This window comes from Cetorhinus maximus, chromosome 23 (assembly GCF_964194155.1).
Source record: "Cetorhinus maximus chromosome 23, sCetMax3.hap1.1, whole genome shotgun sequence".
NCBI classification, from domain to species: domain Eukaryota; kingdom Metazoa; phylum Chordata; class Chondrichthyes; order Lamniformes; family Cetorhinidae; genus Cetorhinus; species Cetorhinus maximus.
The window spans coordinates 37,437,549-37,453,254 of NC_135901.1; the positions used below are offsets into that span (position 1 = coordinate 37,437,549).

General features: G+C 44.3%; 3 protein-coding genes and 1 long non-coding RNA gene across 4 annotated transcripts in view; 1 reads left to right on the forward strand and 3 right to left on the reverse strand.

Annotated features, from left to right (window-relative positions):
- The window catches only part of LOC144697569 (uncharacterized), a 721,063-nt gene that overhangs the window by 615,145 nt on the left and 90,212 nt on the right, over positions 1 to 15,706 (forward strand). The gene's annotated exons all lie outside the window — the stretch shown is intronic.
- The window catches only part of LOC144697492 (uncharacterized), a 756,645-nt gene that overhangs the window by 606,746 nt on the left and 134,193 nt on the right, over positions 1 to 15,706 (reverse strand). The window lies entirely within an intron of this gene.
- Positions 1 to 15,706, reverse strand: part of LOC144697562 (uncharacterized) — a 51,756-nt gene that overhangs the window by 2,184 nt on the left and 33,866 nt on the right. The gene's annotated exons all lie outside the window — the stretch shown is intronic.
- The window catches only part of LOC144697480 (uncharacterized), a 142,050-nt gene that overhangs the window by 212 nt on the left and 126,132 nt on the right, over positions 1 to 15,706 (reverse strand). The window lies entirely within an intron of this gene.

Below are 15,706 nucleotides of genomic sequence, written 5' to 3' on the forward strand. Positions count from 1 at the left end.
AAAAGTCCTCACTGTAAGAACGGGATAGAAATTCAGAACAGACAATTCTAGTTTCAGTGGAACATTTCTGCATCTCTTGTTCCCCCAAAGCTGCAAATCCCCGTCCCACACACTCTCCCTCCTCCCTGTGCTGAAATCCAAACAGAGTTTTGGACAATTATTTCTGTATCTTTTTAACAGATTTCTACAACTGGAGATAACGATATGTCTGATCATTCACTTTAGTCATTACTCATGACAAAACATTAATCTGAAACCCCCTGTCCGACCATACAGAATAGCAGATGTTAACCTTGTGCCCAAAACTTACTGTGTGGTGATTTAATGAGTGATCGTGAAGGTGGTTTCTCCAAACCTCCCAGGGTTTCCTTCCTTCCTTCTCTCCCTCTCTAACTAAGTTAAACCTGGGATCAGTCTCATGGCCCATTCTGGTTCCTGCTTCTCTTCCTGATGACTAATTAACTCCAATTAAACACTGAGAAGACTGAAGTCACTGTTTTCAGTCCCTGCTCCAATCTCCATTTCCCAGATACCAGCTCCATCTCTCTCCCTGGGAACAGTCTGAGATTAAACCACTCTGTTCACAACCCCGGTGTTAAAATTGATCTCGAAATGAGTTTCTGACCTCATATCTGTGTCATCACTCTGATCGCCTGTTCCCACCTCTGTAACATCACCCAACCTCACCCTGTCTCAGTGAATCGGCTGCTGAAACCCTCATCGCTGCCGTTGTTACCTCCAGACTCGACTATTCCAACACACTCCTGGCTGGTCGCACACGTTACCCTCTATAAACTTGACACCATCCAAATGTCTTCCATCCATGGCTTCACTTACAGTGAGGCCCATTCCCCTAACACCCCCCTGCTTCCTAACCTGCCTTGGCTCCCGGTCAAGCAGCAACTTGCTTTTAAAATTCTCATCCTTGTTTTCAAATCCCTCCATGGCCTCACCCCTCCTCCTCTGTAGTCTCCTCCAGCCCGACGACCCTCTGAGATACCTGCACTGCTGTAATTCTGACCTTGTACATTCCCTATTTTAATCACTCCACCATTAATGACAGTGCCTTCAGTTCCCTCGTACCCAAGCTCTGAGATTCTCTCCCTACACCTCTCCCTCTGTCTACCAGACTTCCCCCTTTAAGACACTTGAGTATTGTTAAAAAAAGAGACATTCTACCAAACTTTTCATCTTGTACTCATCAGGACAGATGTAAGAACATCAAATTTCAAAGATTATCAGTCAGGCTTGTAATGTGTCTCACTTACACTTGCTAGAAGCTATATATTTATACACAGGGAGCTGTCCTCTGCAGGCAGAAGGAACAAATCCAGGCATGGCACCTTCAGTTGAATTAAACAAAAGCACATGATGATAGCTCCCTGGTACATTCTCCATGGTAATGACCAATCAGAACTGACCTGCCAACCAATCAGCACCCTTTTCTCATGCAGTGTAAACTGTTCTTTTCTTTGAAATTTGGTTTATTTTCGGCCCTGCACTCTCACTATTTCCTTTTTGAATGACTCCCACTGATCTGATGTACATTTTCCTACAAGTAGCTGCTCCCAGTCCACTTTGTCCAGATTTTGCCTTATCATATTAAAATCAGCCTTCGCCCAATTCAGAACCTTTATTTCCAGACCATCTTTGGCCTTTTCCATAACCAGCTTAAATCTTCCTGAGATATGGTCACTTTCACCGAAATGCTCCCCCACAGAAACTTCTACCACTTGCCCGGCTTCGCACCATTGCCTCTCTTGTAGGACTTCCTACATGCTGGCTTAAAAAGCTCTCCTGGATACATTTTAAGAATTCAGCCCCCTCTGAGCCTTTCACACTTAGTCTATCCCAGTTAATATTGGGCAAGTTGAAATCCCCTACCATTATTACCCTATTATTTTTACACTTTTGTGAGATTTGCCTACATATCTGCCCTTCTACGTCTCGCTGACTGTTTGGGGATCTACAGTACACTCCCAACAATGTGATTTCCCCCTTTTTGTTTTTAAGCTCTACCTATATGGCCTCATTTGAAGAACCAAATGAGTTCTTCATCTGAGAAGAATCCTTCTCAGATATCATCCCTCCTTATTGCAGTAATTGGCACCTTGATCAATATTGCGACCCCACCTCCTGTTTTACACCCCTTCCCCCATCTCACCTGAAGATTCCATACCCTGGAATATTGAGCTGCCGGTCCTGTCCCTCCCTCAACCATGTCTCCGTGATAGCAATTATATTATATCCCCATGTGTTAATCAACACCCTCAACTCATCTGCCTTACTCGCAAGGCTCCTTGCATTAAAATATGTGCCATCCAGGCTTGCCATTCTCCCTTGTGCCTTATCTTGACTGCATCCGATCTGCCTTCCAGGCTGACTTGCTTTTTCTTCTATACTTGTCTGTGCATTACCCCTACTATACCTCCACTCCGTAACCCGTTCCACTGCCAAATTAGCTCAAACTGCCACCCACAGCATGAGCAATCCTTGCGCAAGGATGTTGGTCCCGTTCCAGTTCAGGTGTAACCTGTCAGACCTTTCCAAGTCCCACCTTTCCCAGAAATAGGCCCACTGACCTGGGAATCTAAAGCCCTCCCTCCCTCCCGCACCAACTCTTGGACTGTGATGAATTTTTTAATATCCTTTTTACAACATTTTTTTTGTTCGTTCATGGGATGTAAGCATCGCTGGCTAGGCCAGCATTTATTGCCCATGCCTCATTGTCCTCAAGGTGGTGGTGCTGAGCTGCCTTCTTGAACCATGCAGTCCATGTGGTGTAGGTACACCCACAGTGCTGTTAGGAATGGAGTTCCAGGATTTTGACCCAGCGGCAGTGAAGGAACAGTCAGGATGGTGAGTGGCTTGGAGGGGAACTTCCAGGTGGTGGTGTTCCCATCTATCTACTACCCTTGTGCTTCTAGATGGTAGTGGTAGTAAGTTTGGAAAGTGCTGCCTAAGGAGCCTTGGTGAGTATTCGCAGATGGGAAATTCAAACCAAACATCACATTAAGATTGGACAGAGTCACTCGATTCATCAGGACCTGAATACTATCTTTCTACCTGCTCCACCCCTCTTAAACAGTATGAAGTCCGTGATATTTCTACTTCTCTTTATCTCTGAAGAGACGTTAACTGTCTCTCTCTCTCCACAGATGCTGTCAGACCTGCTGAAGTTTCCCAACATTCTGTTTTTGCCCCCTATAAAGATGGCGGCCGCGCACGCGCCCTTATGCACATTGCCCCCAATAAACATGGCGGCCGTTACCCCGGGTCTGCAACTGGGAGAAAGCAGCGGCCTCGCTCGGTGCAAACGGGGAGACGGTCCCCCGAGGACTGGGAAGTTATTTTTCCGGGTTTGCGGTTTACACAACATGTTTACGAAGCCGCCCCGCCCACCCGCCATTACTCCCTCCGCCCCGCCATTCACTTCCTTACCAATTGAGGACCAGAAAACGAAGCATCTCTCCAGCGGCATTACTCACACTACGCATGCTTCACTCCCAGCCCGGCCCCGCCCCTGTTTCACTCCGTTTACTTGGAGGACCAGCAACTCGTGCTCGGTCCTCCAGTCACGCCCCCTGCTTCCTATTGGCCCGGAGCTGCCGTCAATCAGCCGGGCATTGTGACGGTTTCAGATGGTGAGAGTGGCCACAGACTCAGCCTGACTTGCTGATTCTCGGCAGCATTTTCTGTTTGGGAATTAGAGCTAGAGATGGATGGTCAGTTCCCCTCTGTCCGGGGGGGATTCACACTCATTTCCCTAGTGCACTGATTATCACCTTTACTTTACATGAGAAAGTCCCCGGTTCAATCCCGGCTGGAAGCTTTGTGTTTACAATTGTTACTGAGGAGGAATTAACAGTGAGTTTAGTTTCATGTCGAACAGGGGGACAGTTATTGTCTCATTCTGTAAAAGCTCCTTCTTCACCTTTAAACAGGCAACGATAATTCAGAGAAAACTGATCCACTGTGAACCCAAAAACAAGATTCTGCAGATGCTGGAAATCCGACCTCAAAACAGAAAATGCTGGAAACTTTCAGCGGGTCAAACAGCTTCTATGGAGATAGAAACAGAGTGAATGTTTCAGGTCGCTGGTTTTTTATAGAAAATGGAAGAATTTAGAGATGTAATAGTTTACAAACAAGTACAGAGTCAAGGAAAAGAGAGGAGAAGGAGGAAAGAACAAACGGTCTTGTGATGGGACGGAAGGCTGGAGCCATTAAAAGACAAAGGGGATGATGATACAACATTGGGTGATAATGAGACAAGTAAATAAACCAAAGGGACAGGAGGAGAAACAAAAGACAGGTCCAGAGGAGGGATAAATGGTAACAGCAGAACCGACTGTCTGAAAAAAATGGAAGTGGTGGCAATGATCTGAAATTGTTGAAATGAAACTTGAGTCTAGGAGGTTGGGAAGTGTCTAATAAAAGATGAGCTGCTGTTTCCCGAGCTTCCACTGAGCTTCATTGGAACAGTGCAGGAGGCCGAGGACAGAGAGTTCAGACCAAAAGTGATTCCTAGAATTAAAATAGTAAATGAGCAGAAGCTCAGGATCACAATTGCAGACTGAATGGTGATGTTCGACAAAACAGTCACCCAATCGGGAATTAGTCTCCTCAGTGTAGAGGAGATCACATTGTGAACAGTGAAAACACAATACTGAATAGCGAGAAGTACAAGTAAATCACTGTGTCATTTAGAAAGTGTGTTTGAGGCCCTGGAATGTGGGAAGGGAGGAGGTGACAATGAATCTGTTTCAATAAATCTGTAACAGATCAGTGTACAGTTGTTCTGCTGTACCTTACATTTTAAAGGGAATTTTCAGAATTTTTCTCACTATGTGCTTGGGTTGTGGACGAGAATGTTTTCACTCTTCTCCATTGATCTTAACCAGGAGGGCTGCTGTGGTAAGAAAGACTCGGTCTGTAAGATACGGTCACTGTGAGACTGATAATGGATCATTTTTCTATCTAAGTTCAGTGAGATCTGATCACTTACTGAGTGAGTCAATCTGTGAAATTGTAACTCAAATAGCCACAGCTCCTGCAGGTGATTCTCTGGCTACAATGAGATCAATAAGAAAGGAATCAGGAGTGTGCAGTCCCACCCAGCTGGACACCAGTGGAGAGGCATTGGAGGAGGATGGTTTGGTCAATGGTGTCAAAGACTGCGGACAGGCCAAGAAAGAAATGGGAGAGAGTTTGGATGATCAACAGTTTAGTGGGAATAGGGTTGATGGAGCAGGAGGTGGGTCTCATGGACAAGATGAGCACTGAGGGGAAATGGGAGAGAAACTGGATAAAGATGTGGGTTCAGAGCTCAGACAAAGGGAAGCTTTAGAGACAGTTTGTCCCAGTGAGCGAGTGGAAGGGAGGGAAGCAGCAGAGGCAGCTGATCGGATTGTCTCAATCTTAGTGACAAAGAAGCTCCATGAGCTCCTCCCACATATTGTTGGAGGTGAGGATGGAGGAGAGAGGGAGAGCACTTCAAAAGGAACTAACTTGTGTCAGAGATATTGAAAAGATTCGTCACACTGTGTTAAACACCAAGGGGATTGATTTTAATTTTATCCAGAATATTAACACCTATAACTGGGCTGGAGTTCATTAACATCAGCAAAAACAAACCCCAATGAATACAGTTCAGTCCTGAATGTGATTAACAGCAAAATCCCATCACTGTAGTTACTTGTGAACTCGCTGGTGTGTTATCAGGTGGGACAACTGACTGAAACTTTTCCCACACTCAGAGCAAGTGAATGGTTTCTCCCCAGTGTGAACTCGCTGGTGTGTCTGCAGGTTCGATGACTGAGTGAATCCCTTCCCACACTCGGAGCAGGTGAACGGCCTCTGCCTAGTGTGAATTTGCTGGTGTTCAATGAGTTGAGATGATCGTATAAACCCAGTTCCACACTAAGAGCACCTGAACTGTCTCTCATCAGTGTGAACACATTGATGGGACATCAATTCCCCAGAACTTTTAAAGCCCTTCCCACAGTCCAGACATTTGAAAGGTCTCTCTCCAGTGTGAACTCTCTGGTATCTCTGCAAGTTGGGTGACGGAGTGAATCCCTCCCCACACTCAGAGCAGGTGAACGGTCTCTCCCCAGTGTGAATGCGCCGATGAATTTCCAGTTGAACTGGGTAATTAAATCCCTTCCCACAATCCCCACATTTCCACAGCTTCTCTGCTTTGTGACTGCAATTATGTTCCGACAGGTCAGATGATTGGCTGAAGCCTCGTCCACACACAGAACAAGTGTACAGTTTCTCACTACTGTGAATGGTGCTTTTTCCTTCCATGTTCAAAATCCGATAATGTTCAGGTTACGATAAATTGGGCGACTCGACTCCGTCAGATCCTGATGTGATGTTTGGTTTCAGTTTCCCAACCACAAATTCTCTCCTTCTGATACCCTATGAACTTGATTTAAAACAGAAAAAAGGGAGTGAGAGAGAACCCACAAAAACACAAAGGCAGGTTGTGAAATTGAGCTGAATGAATCTGAGAATTTGTGGGGCCGGCACGAGGAAAAAATGACCATGAAAACTGCTGGATTGTCATAAAAACCCAATTGGTTCACTAATGTCCTTCAGGGAAAGGAACCTGTCATGCTGCCTGGATCTATACAAAATCTGGCCTCTATTGGAGCAGAGAGAGAGATGGGAGATGCAGGTGATAAGCAAGATTTTGTATCACTGCAACTTGACCAGAACTTTGAAAGAACCTCCCAAACCATCAAACTCTTCCACCTAGAAGGGCCAGGGTAGCAGGTGTATGTGAACACCATCACTTCCAAGTTCCTCTCCAAGTCACACAATGTCCTGAGTTGTCTGACATCCAGTACTGGATGAGGAGAAATTTCCTCCATTTAAAAATTGGGAAGACCAAAGTCATTGTCTTCATTCCCCGCAACAAACTCCATTCCCTTGACACCGACTCCATCCCTCTCCCTGACAACTGTCTGAGACTGAACCAGACTGTTCACAACCATGGTGAGCTTGGGTTCACAACCCAAGATGAGCTTCCAAACAAAAATCCACATCTTCACCAAGACCGTCTATTTTCACTCAGTAACATCACTGACTCAACCCTCGTCTCAGCTCATCTGCCTTTTGAGGATGAGAGTTCCAAAGATTCACTACCCTCTGAGAGAAAAGCCCCTCATCTCTGTCTCAAATGGGCGCCCCCTTACTTTTAATCAGTGACCCCCGTTCTGAATTCTCCCACAAGAGGAAAGTTCCTCGCCACAACGACCCTGTCAAGATCCCTCAGGATCTTAAAGGTTTGATTCAAGTCATATCTTCCCCTTCTAAACTCCAGCGATACAAGCTTAACCTGTCCAATCTTTCCTCAAAACACAATCCGCCCATTCCTGGTATTAGTCTAGTAACCTTTTTCTAAGCTGCATCTAACACATTTACATGTTTCCTGAAATAAGGAGACCAGTACTTTACACAGTTCTCCAGATGTGGTCTCACCTGTGCCCTGTACAACTGAAGCATAACCTCCCTACTTTTGTTCTCAATTCCCCTCACAATAAATGTTAACATTCTATTAGCTTTCCTAATTACCCGTTGTACCTGCATACTAACCTTTTGTGATTCATGCACTAGGACACCCAGATCCCCCTGAATTTCAGAGCTCTGCAATCTCTCACCATTTAGATAATTTTTTTTTTATTCTTCCTGCCAAGATGAACAATTTCACTTTTGCCCACATTATACTCCATTTGTCAGATCTTTGCCACTCACCTAACCTATCTATGACCCTTTGTAGCCTCCTTATGTCCTCTTCACAACTTATTTTCCTACCTATCTTTGTGTCATCAGCAAATTTAGCCACCATACCCTTGGTCCCTTCATCCAAGTCATTTATATAAACTGTAAAAAGTTGAGGCTCCAGCACTAATCCCAGTGGCCATTCGTTACATTCCACCAACCAGAAAAACACCCATTTATGCCAACTCTCTGTTTCCTGTTAGTGAGCCAATCTTCTACCCATGCCAATATGTTATCCCCTACACATGAGCTTTTATTTTCCACAATAACCTTTGATGTGGAACCTTATCAAATGCCTTCTGGAAATCTAAGTGCAGCACATCCAGCGATTCCCCTTCATCCACAGCACATGTGACTCCTTCAAAGCACTCCAATAAATTGGTTAAACATGATTTCCCTTTCACAAAACCATATTGACTCTGCCTGATTACCTTTAATTTTTCTTCATGCTCTGCTACAATGTCTTTAATAATAGCTTCTAACATTTTGCCTACGACAGACGTTAAGCTAACTGGTCTGTAATTTCCTGCTTTCTGTCTCCCTCCCTTTTTGAATAAAGGAGTTACATTTGCTAATTTCCAATCTAATGGAACCTCCCTGAGTCTAGGGAATTTTAATAAATTAAAACCAATGCATCAACTATATCACTAGCCACTTCATTTAAGACCCTAGGATGAAGTCCATCAGGAACCGGGGACTTGTCAGCCCACAGCTTCAGCAATTTGCTCAGTACCACTTCACTGGTGATTGTAATTTTCTTGAGTTCCTCCCTCCCTTCCAGGTCCCGATTTACAGCTATTTTTTGGGATGTTACTTTGATCCTATTTTCTGAAGACCGATGTAAATACCTGTTTAATTCATCTGCCAGCTCCTTATTTTCCATTATTAATTTGCAGACTCACTTTCTATAGGACCAATGCTCACTTTCATAACTCTTTTCATTTTTCAATGTCTATAGAACTTCTTTTCTTATCTTACTATCTGCCTTTATCATTCTAGCTGGCTTTCACTCATATTCTAATTTTTCCATCGTTATTAATCCCTTCAACATCCTTCGCTGTTTTAAAATATTCTCACCAATCTTCTGACCTGCCATCCATCTTTGCGCAATTATATGATTTTCCTTTAAGTTTGATATTATCTTTAACTTTCTGAGTTAACTACACGTGAGGGTCGTCCCCTTGAAATTTTTCTCTCTTGTTTGAAAATATCTATTTATTCTGTGTATTCTGAAATATCCCCTCAAATGTCTGCCACTGCATCTCCATTGGTCCATCCCCTTACCTAATTTGCCAGTTCACTTCCGCTAATGCTATTGGAAAAACTTAGCAGGTCAGGCAGGATCTGTGGAGAGTGAAACAAAGAGTTAACATTTCAGGGTGTGCAGAATGAATTATGGGGAATAAAGATGGTGCAAAATCTGATGGGCAATATAAGCTCAGAAGTGGAAGAGAAATGGACTATAGCACAGGAAAAACAATTCCTGACAATGAAAGATACTGTGGGTAGATAAAACTGGGAAGCCAGCAGCACATGGTCAGGGAATGGGCAGCAGTGGACACCTCATTGAGACAGTCAGCAGAAATAACAGTAAAATCCTAAACAGAGCTAAACTACACGCAGTATTAGAGACAGAGGAAGTTAGGCAGTGGTAGAGAGGTGATCAGTGAGAACAGAGGCAAAACAGAGCAATGGATGGACATGGGTTCAGATCCACAGGAAAGGACTCACATCAGCCCCAAAGCAATGGAACCTCTCACAGAAACAGAGCACAGAACGAAAAACTTGAAATTGTCGATGAATGGTATTTTGAAATACTTACCTCTGAAACAATTTCACCATTTTTAAATTTAAATTCTCCTGCTGGAGCCTGCAGCTGGAAAGGTATCAGCAACACTGGAGTCAGAGAAAAATCTCCCAGTTGAGGAAATACCCAGGGAGCGGGATGATGTCACCGTGTAATTGTTGATGTGTGATGATGTCACACACACGGACACAGAACATCTGGGTCTGTGCAAACCAGTGATCAACACACATTATGAAGGATGTGAGGGTCCTGAGGTTTATATGAGGCAGTTAAAGGCGGTTTCCATAAACTAATCGTAAAAGGATGCAGGGACACCGTTTAAAGATTTTGGGCAAGATCTACCAGAGAGATATGAGGAAGAAATATTACAGTGAGTGGTAATGACCTAGAACTTATTGTTTACACTCAGAGGCCGATAATATCCAGGTCCTGATGAATTGGGTGATTCGATCAGACTTTGAGGTGATGTTTGGTTTGAATTTCCTGTCTGCAAAACCTCATGTTCTAGCATCCTGTAAATGGAGTACTCCAAATCCATTCCTGTCAGCCTAGGGTAGAAATTGAGAAGAGGGAAACATTTCTCTTGGTTTGAGTTTGTTGTGTGTAAATCCTCCCCTTCTAACCCCCTGGAAAAGGAGTTTCCAAAATCCATCCCTGTCAGTCCAGGATAGAATTTCACTACATTCTTGCTACCTAAACCAGGATGACCGCGCATGCGCCCTTCTGCACATTGCCCCCTATAAAGATGGCGGTCGTTATCCCGGGCCTGGCGAAGGGAGAATTCCAGAATTTTTCGATCCGTTCTCTGTAAACACAAGACTAGTACCTTGTTATTTGGGGTCTGCGGCCAGCACTGCGCATGCTCGTGAAACCGAACACAATCTGCATGCTCCAAAGACTAGACGGTGAGCGCATGCGCAGCGAGCTTCTCTAGTGAGGGTAGGGCACATTCTGAGCCGCAGCGAATGCTGGGTGACTGCTCCGCCATTGAACGTCGATATATAGAATCAAAACCTATGCCCTCTGATCAGAATACGACGGAGTCGAATCCGAGCAGAACGAAGGGTGAACTTGTCCGACTGACCAGAGACAGTCAAGGCACCTTTCCCTTCTTTAAGACGCTGGAACATTGATTCTGATGTTCTCAGTGAAATTAACTGGTCTGAGACATCGAAAAGATTCTCGTTACTGCACATCAGGAATTCAAAGCTAATATCGGCTTCGGGACAATCAGAATACTTGGTAACAGACAAGACAGCGAAAGGATTGAAAGGAGATGGCACTGAGTGTAGGAGAGCTGGTTCCCGGTGACAAGGATGGGTCTGCAGTGGGTGGAATCAGACTGTTTCCATGTATCCAGAATGAATGCCACCACCGCACCACCCACCCCGCCGCCCCCCCGCCACCCTTTATCTTTGGAAGAGTAAAACTGACAGAGAATAATTCTCATTCCGGTAGTGGAAATCTGAAGCTTTAACTCACTGACACCCTGGTTTAGGATAATCTTGTCGCCTAAGTTGATAGCAGCCTTTTTGATGCCACTGATCAGCGCGTTCAGTCATTAACCAAAACGTTGGTGGTTCGAGACCAACCAGGGATGAAGCTTTCAATGCTTTCTCTCCATTAGCATTCATTGTCACACAGTTCAGGGTTATTAATGGGTACGTAAGCAGCAAGAAAAGATCCCCAGCTTTGCCTGCTCCATTGTTATCCAGTGAGTTCCCACACAAGCAGCATTTTCTCCAGTATTCCTCTGAAATATTATGAGAAAACAATTAGATCTACCATGTGCCTATATCTAAGCCATTAGAAATCTATGAAGCTATTGGATTCAAACAAACAAACTTCTTCCTCAGCTCCACTTGAATGAGACAGGGAAAAGCAGAAAAGCAGCAATATCCCGACCTCGCACTCTCCAATCACCCTCTGCCAGGAGAAAGCGGGGACTGTAGCTTCCACCAGCGGGTTACTGCCCATCCCTGAGACGCAAGATACTCCAACCCGGGCCAAACCTCCCAATACACTGAGTACAGGCTCAGGAAAACACAGGTAGATTATATCCCGGTCACTAAACCCCCAAGCAGCATTTACAGAATACCCAAGTGAGTGAGTCACAAATAAAAGTCACACCAACTCTCTCAATCTTTTTACTGTAAAATTCCTACATTTTATTGAAAAGCTGACTGTTGTGAATCTGAAAATGAGCACCATGGGATTTGTGTTACCGAGTGAGTTGTTTTCCATTGTTTGTCCGTCAGGTTTGCAATTCAGTTTGTTTTGGATGCTGTTGAAGCGAATCTGATTTCAAATTGGGAGCTTAAAGCAGGTAAATATTAAATCCAGGAACAAATCCTGAGGAAAATGGATCACGTTTGGAAGGAGGTGCAGCTGAGAAGCGGAAACTGTGAATAATGTTATTGATGATTGAGCGTAAAGCATTGGGCCCTTAGTCAATCATCACGCCCAAGTGGTAAAATGGATGGTTTTAAAATTCATTAGGGTTTCTCCAGGTAAGGTTCAAATCTTACCGACTGTGATTCTCATCATTGCTGATTTCAACCAGGTATCCACAGAACTAACTATCCGATCAATGGAAGAAAAAACATCCAAAGATCCTCTTTATCCCTGAAGAAGAGGCATATTGACTCAAAACGTTAATTCTGTTTCTCTCTCCACAGATGTTGCAGACCTGCTGAGTTTTTCCAGCATTTTCTGTTTTTATTTCATATTTCCAGCATTTTGCTTTCATCCAAAAAAAGTCATGATTTTTGGACTCTAAGGGAATGAAGGGCGATCGGGATCGCGTGGGAAGTTGGCGTTGAGGCTGGGGATCCGCCATGATCTTATTAAGTGACAGAGGAGGCTTGTGGGGCCTTATGACGTATTGTTGCTGCTTTGCTTCTGTTCTATTTCAGTAGCAGCACCAGCGAAGACAATGGGAAGTAGTAGCCTGAGCTTGGAAGTGTAGCCGAGTGGTGTAAAGCGCTAAGTCCGAGTTGAAGCTCTTGTGGAGATGTGGGTTTGAATCCAGCAGCTACCAAAAATTGCATTGTTAGAGTTCCCTTTGGTCGAAGACGTGCCAGCTCTCAGGTGTGTGCGGTGTTTCATTTTAACCTGAAGAACGAGGAGAGACAATACAAATATACAAGGCTGTGGAGAAAAAGCAGGGTTATCGAATTAGATGAGTTCCTCTTCCATAAGCCGGCACCAACACAAAGGGCCGAATGCCCTGCTCCACTCCTGTAGCCACCTGTTGTTTTATACCAACAACATTAACCCGCCTGATGAGCCAGTCGTCGTGTTCGAGTGGTTAAGGTGATGGAGTCCAAATCCATTGGGGTTTCCCACTTCTCATTATGCCTGGTTTTAACTGTGTGTCTACAGAGTTAATTATCGGTTACATTGAATAAATTCCATCCAAATGCGCGGGCGTTTTCCTATTTCTGTTCATTCACGAAAACATTCATCTAACTTCCAGTCAGAAATGGAACAAAAACGGAGCCAGGTTGGTGGCATGTTTGCTTTCTGTGTGTTTGTCTCTCCTAAGAGACAAACCCTTGCCCTCTGTCGCTCTCGGTGTATATCCTGTGTGTGTTCCTCTTTGTGTGTCAATGTGGTTCAGTTCCCGAGGGGTGAACACAATTTTACAATCACAAGCTTTATTCACAATAGTTGTGCAGCTTCACATTAAAATGTGACAGAGAAAAATATCAGGGTGGACGATGCAAGAGGAGATTGAAACGTTTGGAAGGAAGTGCAGCTAAGAAGAGGAAGATGTGAATGATGTTATTGATGTTTGAGAGGAATGTATTGCAACCTTGGGGCTTTTGTAGGTCGATTACATTTTACACTTTGATATTCATAACAAGCTGAGGTTCCAGGTGGAAAACAACATTGCTCTCCGTCTAGGTTGAGATATAGAGGATTTCTTTTCTGTGCACCCGGCTAGCTCAGTCGGTAGAGCATAAAACTCTTACTCTCAGGGTCGTGCGTTCGACCTACTGAGTGCAGGTTTTCCCCAAGTTCATCAAACCACTGTGGCTCCTGTGAAATTTACAAGGCAACACATGGGAGATAAACACCGCTAAAAAGAGCTGGCACACTCATGTGGCACCTCCAGCTCCCTCTGCCCATCCAGCTCCCAGGTCAATCATCTGATTCATGCAGACACAGTCAGTTCATGGAAATGTAAGACACAAATTTGGCACGTAACAGCGTAAAGAGAAACAAGGATTTGATTCTCCCAGGTACTGTTTACAGGAGTGTACACAGGGCCAATTATCCGCATTCACACTCTCCTTGTTCAGCTTTGAAATTGTTCATATTTTCACATTGGGTTTCAATGTGAAGAAAGCAGAGCTGTGATAAGCTTACATTGTTCAGCACATGTACTGCAAGAAGGTACAGAACAGGCTGATGATAACAGTGTCCTTTGGTCGCGGTGAGCTCCAGTGAAGGATTGGCACCATTAATGTATCGCTCAATTAGTCTCGTGACAAATCTCGTGCTGGAATTGACGAGAAAACTAATTTAATTTGCTCCGTGTTTTGGCTTCAAAAGAGCCGAAAACAAGGTAAGAAAGTACATCTCCTTCGAGTGGGTTATAAAATGGCAGAATGACTGTGAAAGAAACATCCGTGGTGTTGGGGAACATAAAATTATAGAAAGTTACAGTAAAGGCCATTTGGCCCGTCGTGCTTCTTTCAAAGAGCAGTTGTGATTGGTTGATCGATTAGGAGTGACATTTGTGCCAGTGCAAACATTTATCAGCAAGATTTCCCCTTCTCCAAACCATATTTTGCCTCCTACCACCATCTCTGTGGTCAGAGCTTTGCAATCAGCCCTTCTCCTCCTTTCATTCCCTCACTCCGCCATTGTATATGTTCTCGACCTGTTCCAAATGTGACATTTGCAGCTCTGAGGTTAAACGACAGCTCTCGCCCCACTGATTCTGGTCGAGCTGTTTAATATTTTTAAATAATAAGTAATTAACACCTCACCTTCATTTAGCTCTGAAGAAGTCACACAGACTAGCAACGTCAACTCTGTTTCTGTTTGGTGAGATGCGAAATATGGATGGGAGAAGGATGTATTTTGCTGCCTCCTGTTTGCATTGGCACAAATATCACTCCTGATCAATTAACCAATCACAATTGCTCTTTGAAAGCAGCACGTCAGGCCGCATGGCCTCTTTCTGTGCTGCAATTTTCTATAATTTAATGTTTCCCAACAGCACGGGTCATTCTGCCATTTTATCACCCATTCGAGCGAGATGTAATTTCTTACCTTGTATTTGGCTCGTCTGAAACCTAAACATGGAGCAAATTCAGCGAGTTTTCTTGTCATTTCCAGCACGACATTTGTCACGAGACTAATTGAACGACACATTCATGGTGCCAATCCTTCCCTGGAGCTCACCGCGTCCAAAGAGCACTGTTATCATCAGCCTGTTCTGTACCTTTTTGCATTACATATGCTGAACAATATAAGCTTATCACAGCTCTGCTTCCTTCACATTGAAATCCAGTGTGAAAAATGAACAATTTCAAAGCTGAACAAGACTGGAAGGAGAGAGTGACTGTGGATAATCGGCACTGTGCATATTCCTGTAATCAGTATCTGGGAGAATCAGGAAGATGAGATCCTGGTGTCTCTTTACCCTGTTGTCTGCAAACCTTTCGCTTTTTGTCTGACATTCCCACGAACTGACTGTGTCTGCATCCAGCAGCTAATTGACACGGGAACTGGAGGCGAGGCGGGGACAGATGCAGAAAGAGATGTGAAATGAAAGTGCTTTGAATTTGATGTCTGTCAGTGGCGAATGTCTGCCTTGTAAGTTCCACGGAATGAGGTTGTTTTTAGGTTTTAAGCAGCAAGATTTTAAATGACTGCAGCACTCAGCGTGGGGCACGAATCCACAACCCTGAAATTAAATGCTTTACACTCTAATGACTGAGCTAGCCAGGAATGAGAGAAAGCAACCTCCATATCCCAACACATATGGAGCCGAACGTTGTTTTCCACCTGGAGCCTCAGCTTGTTCTGAATTTCAAAGTGTGGAAGGTAATCGACCGACAAAATCCACAAGGTTGCAAAGCATTCCTCCCA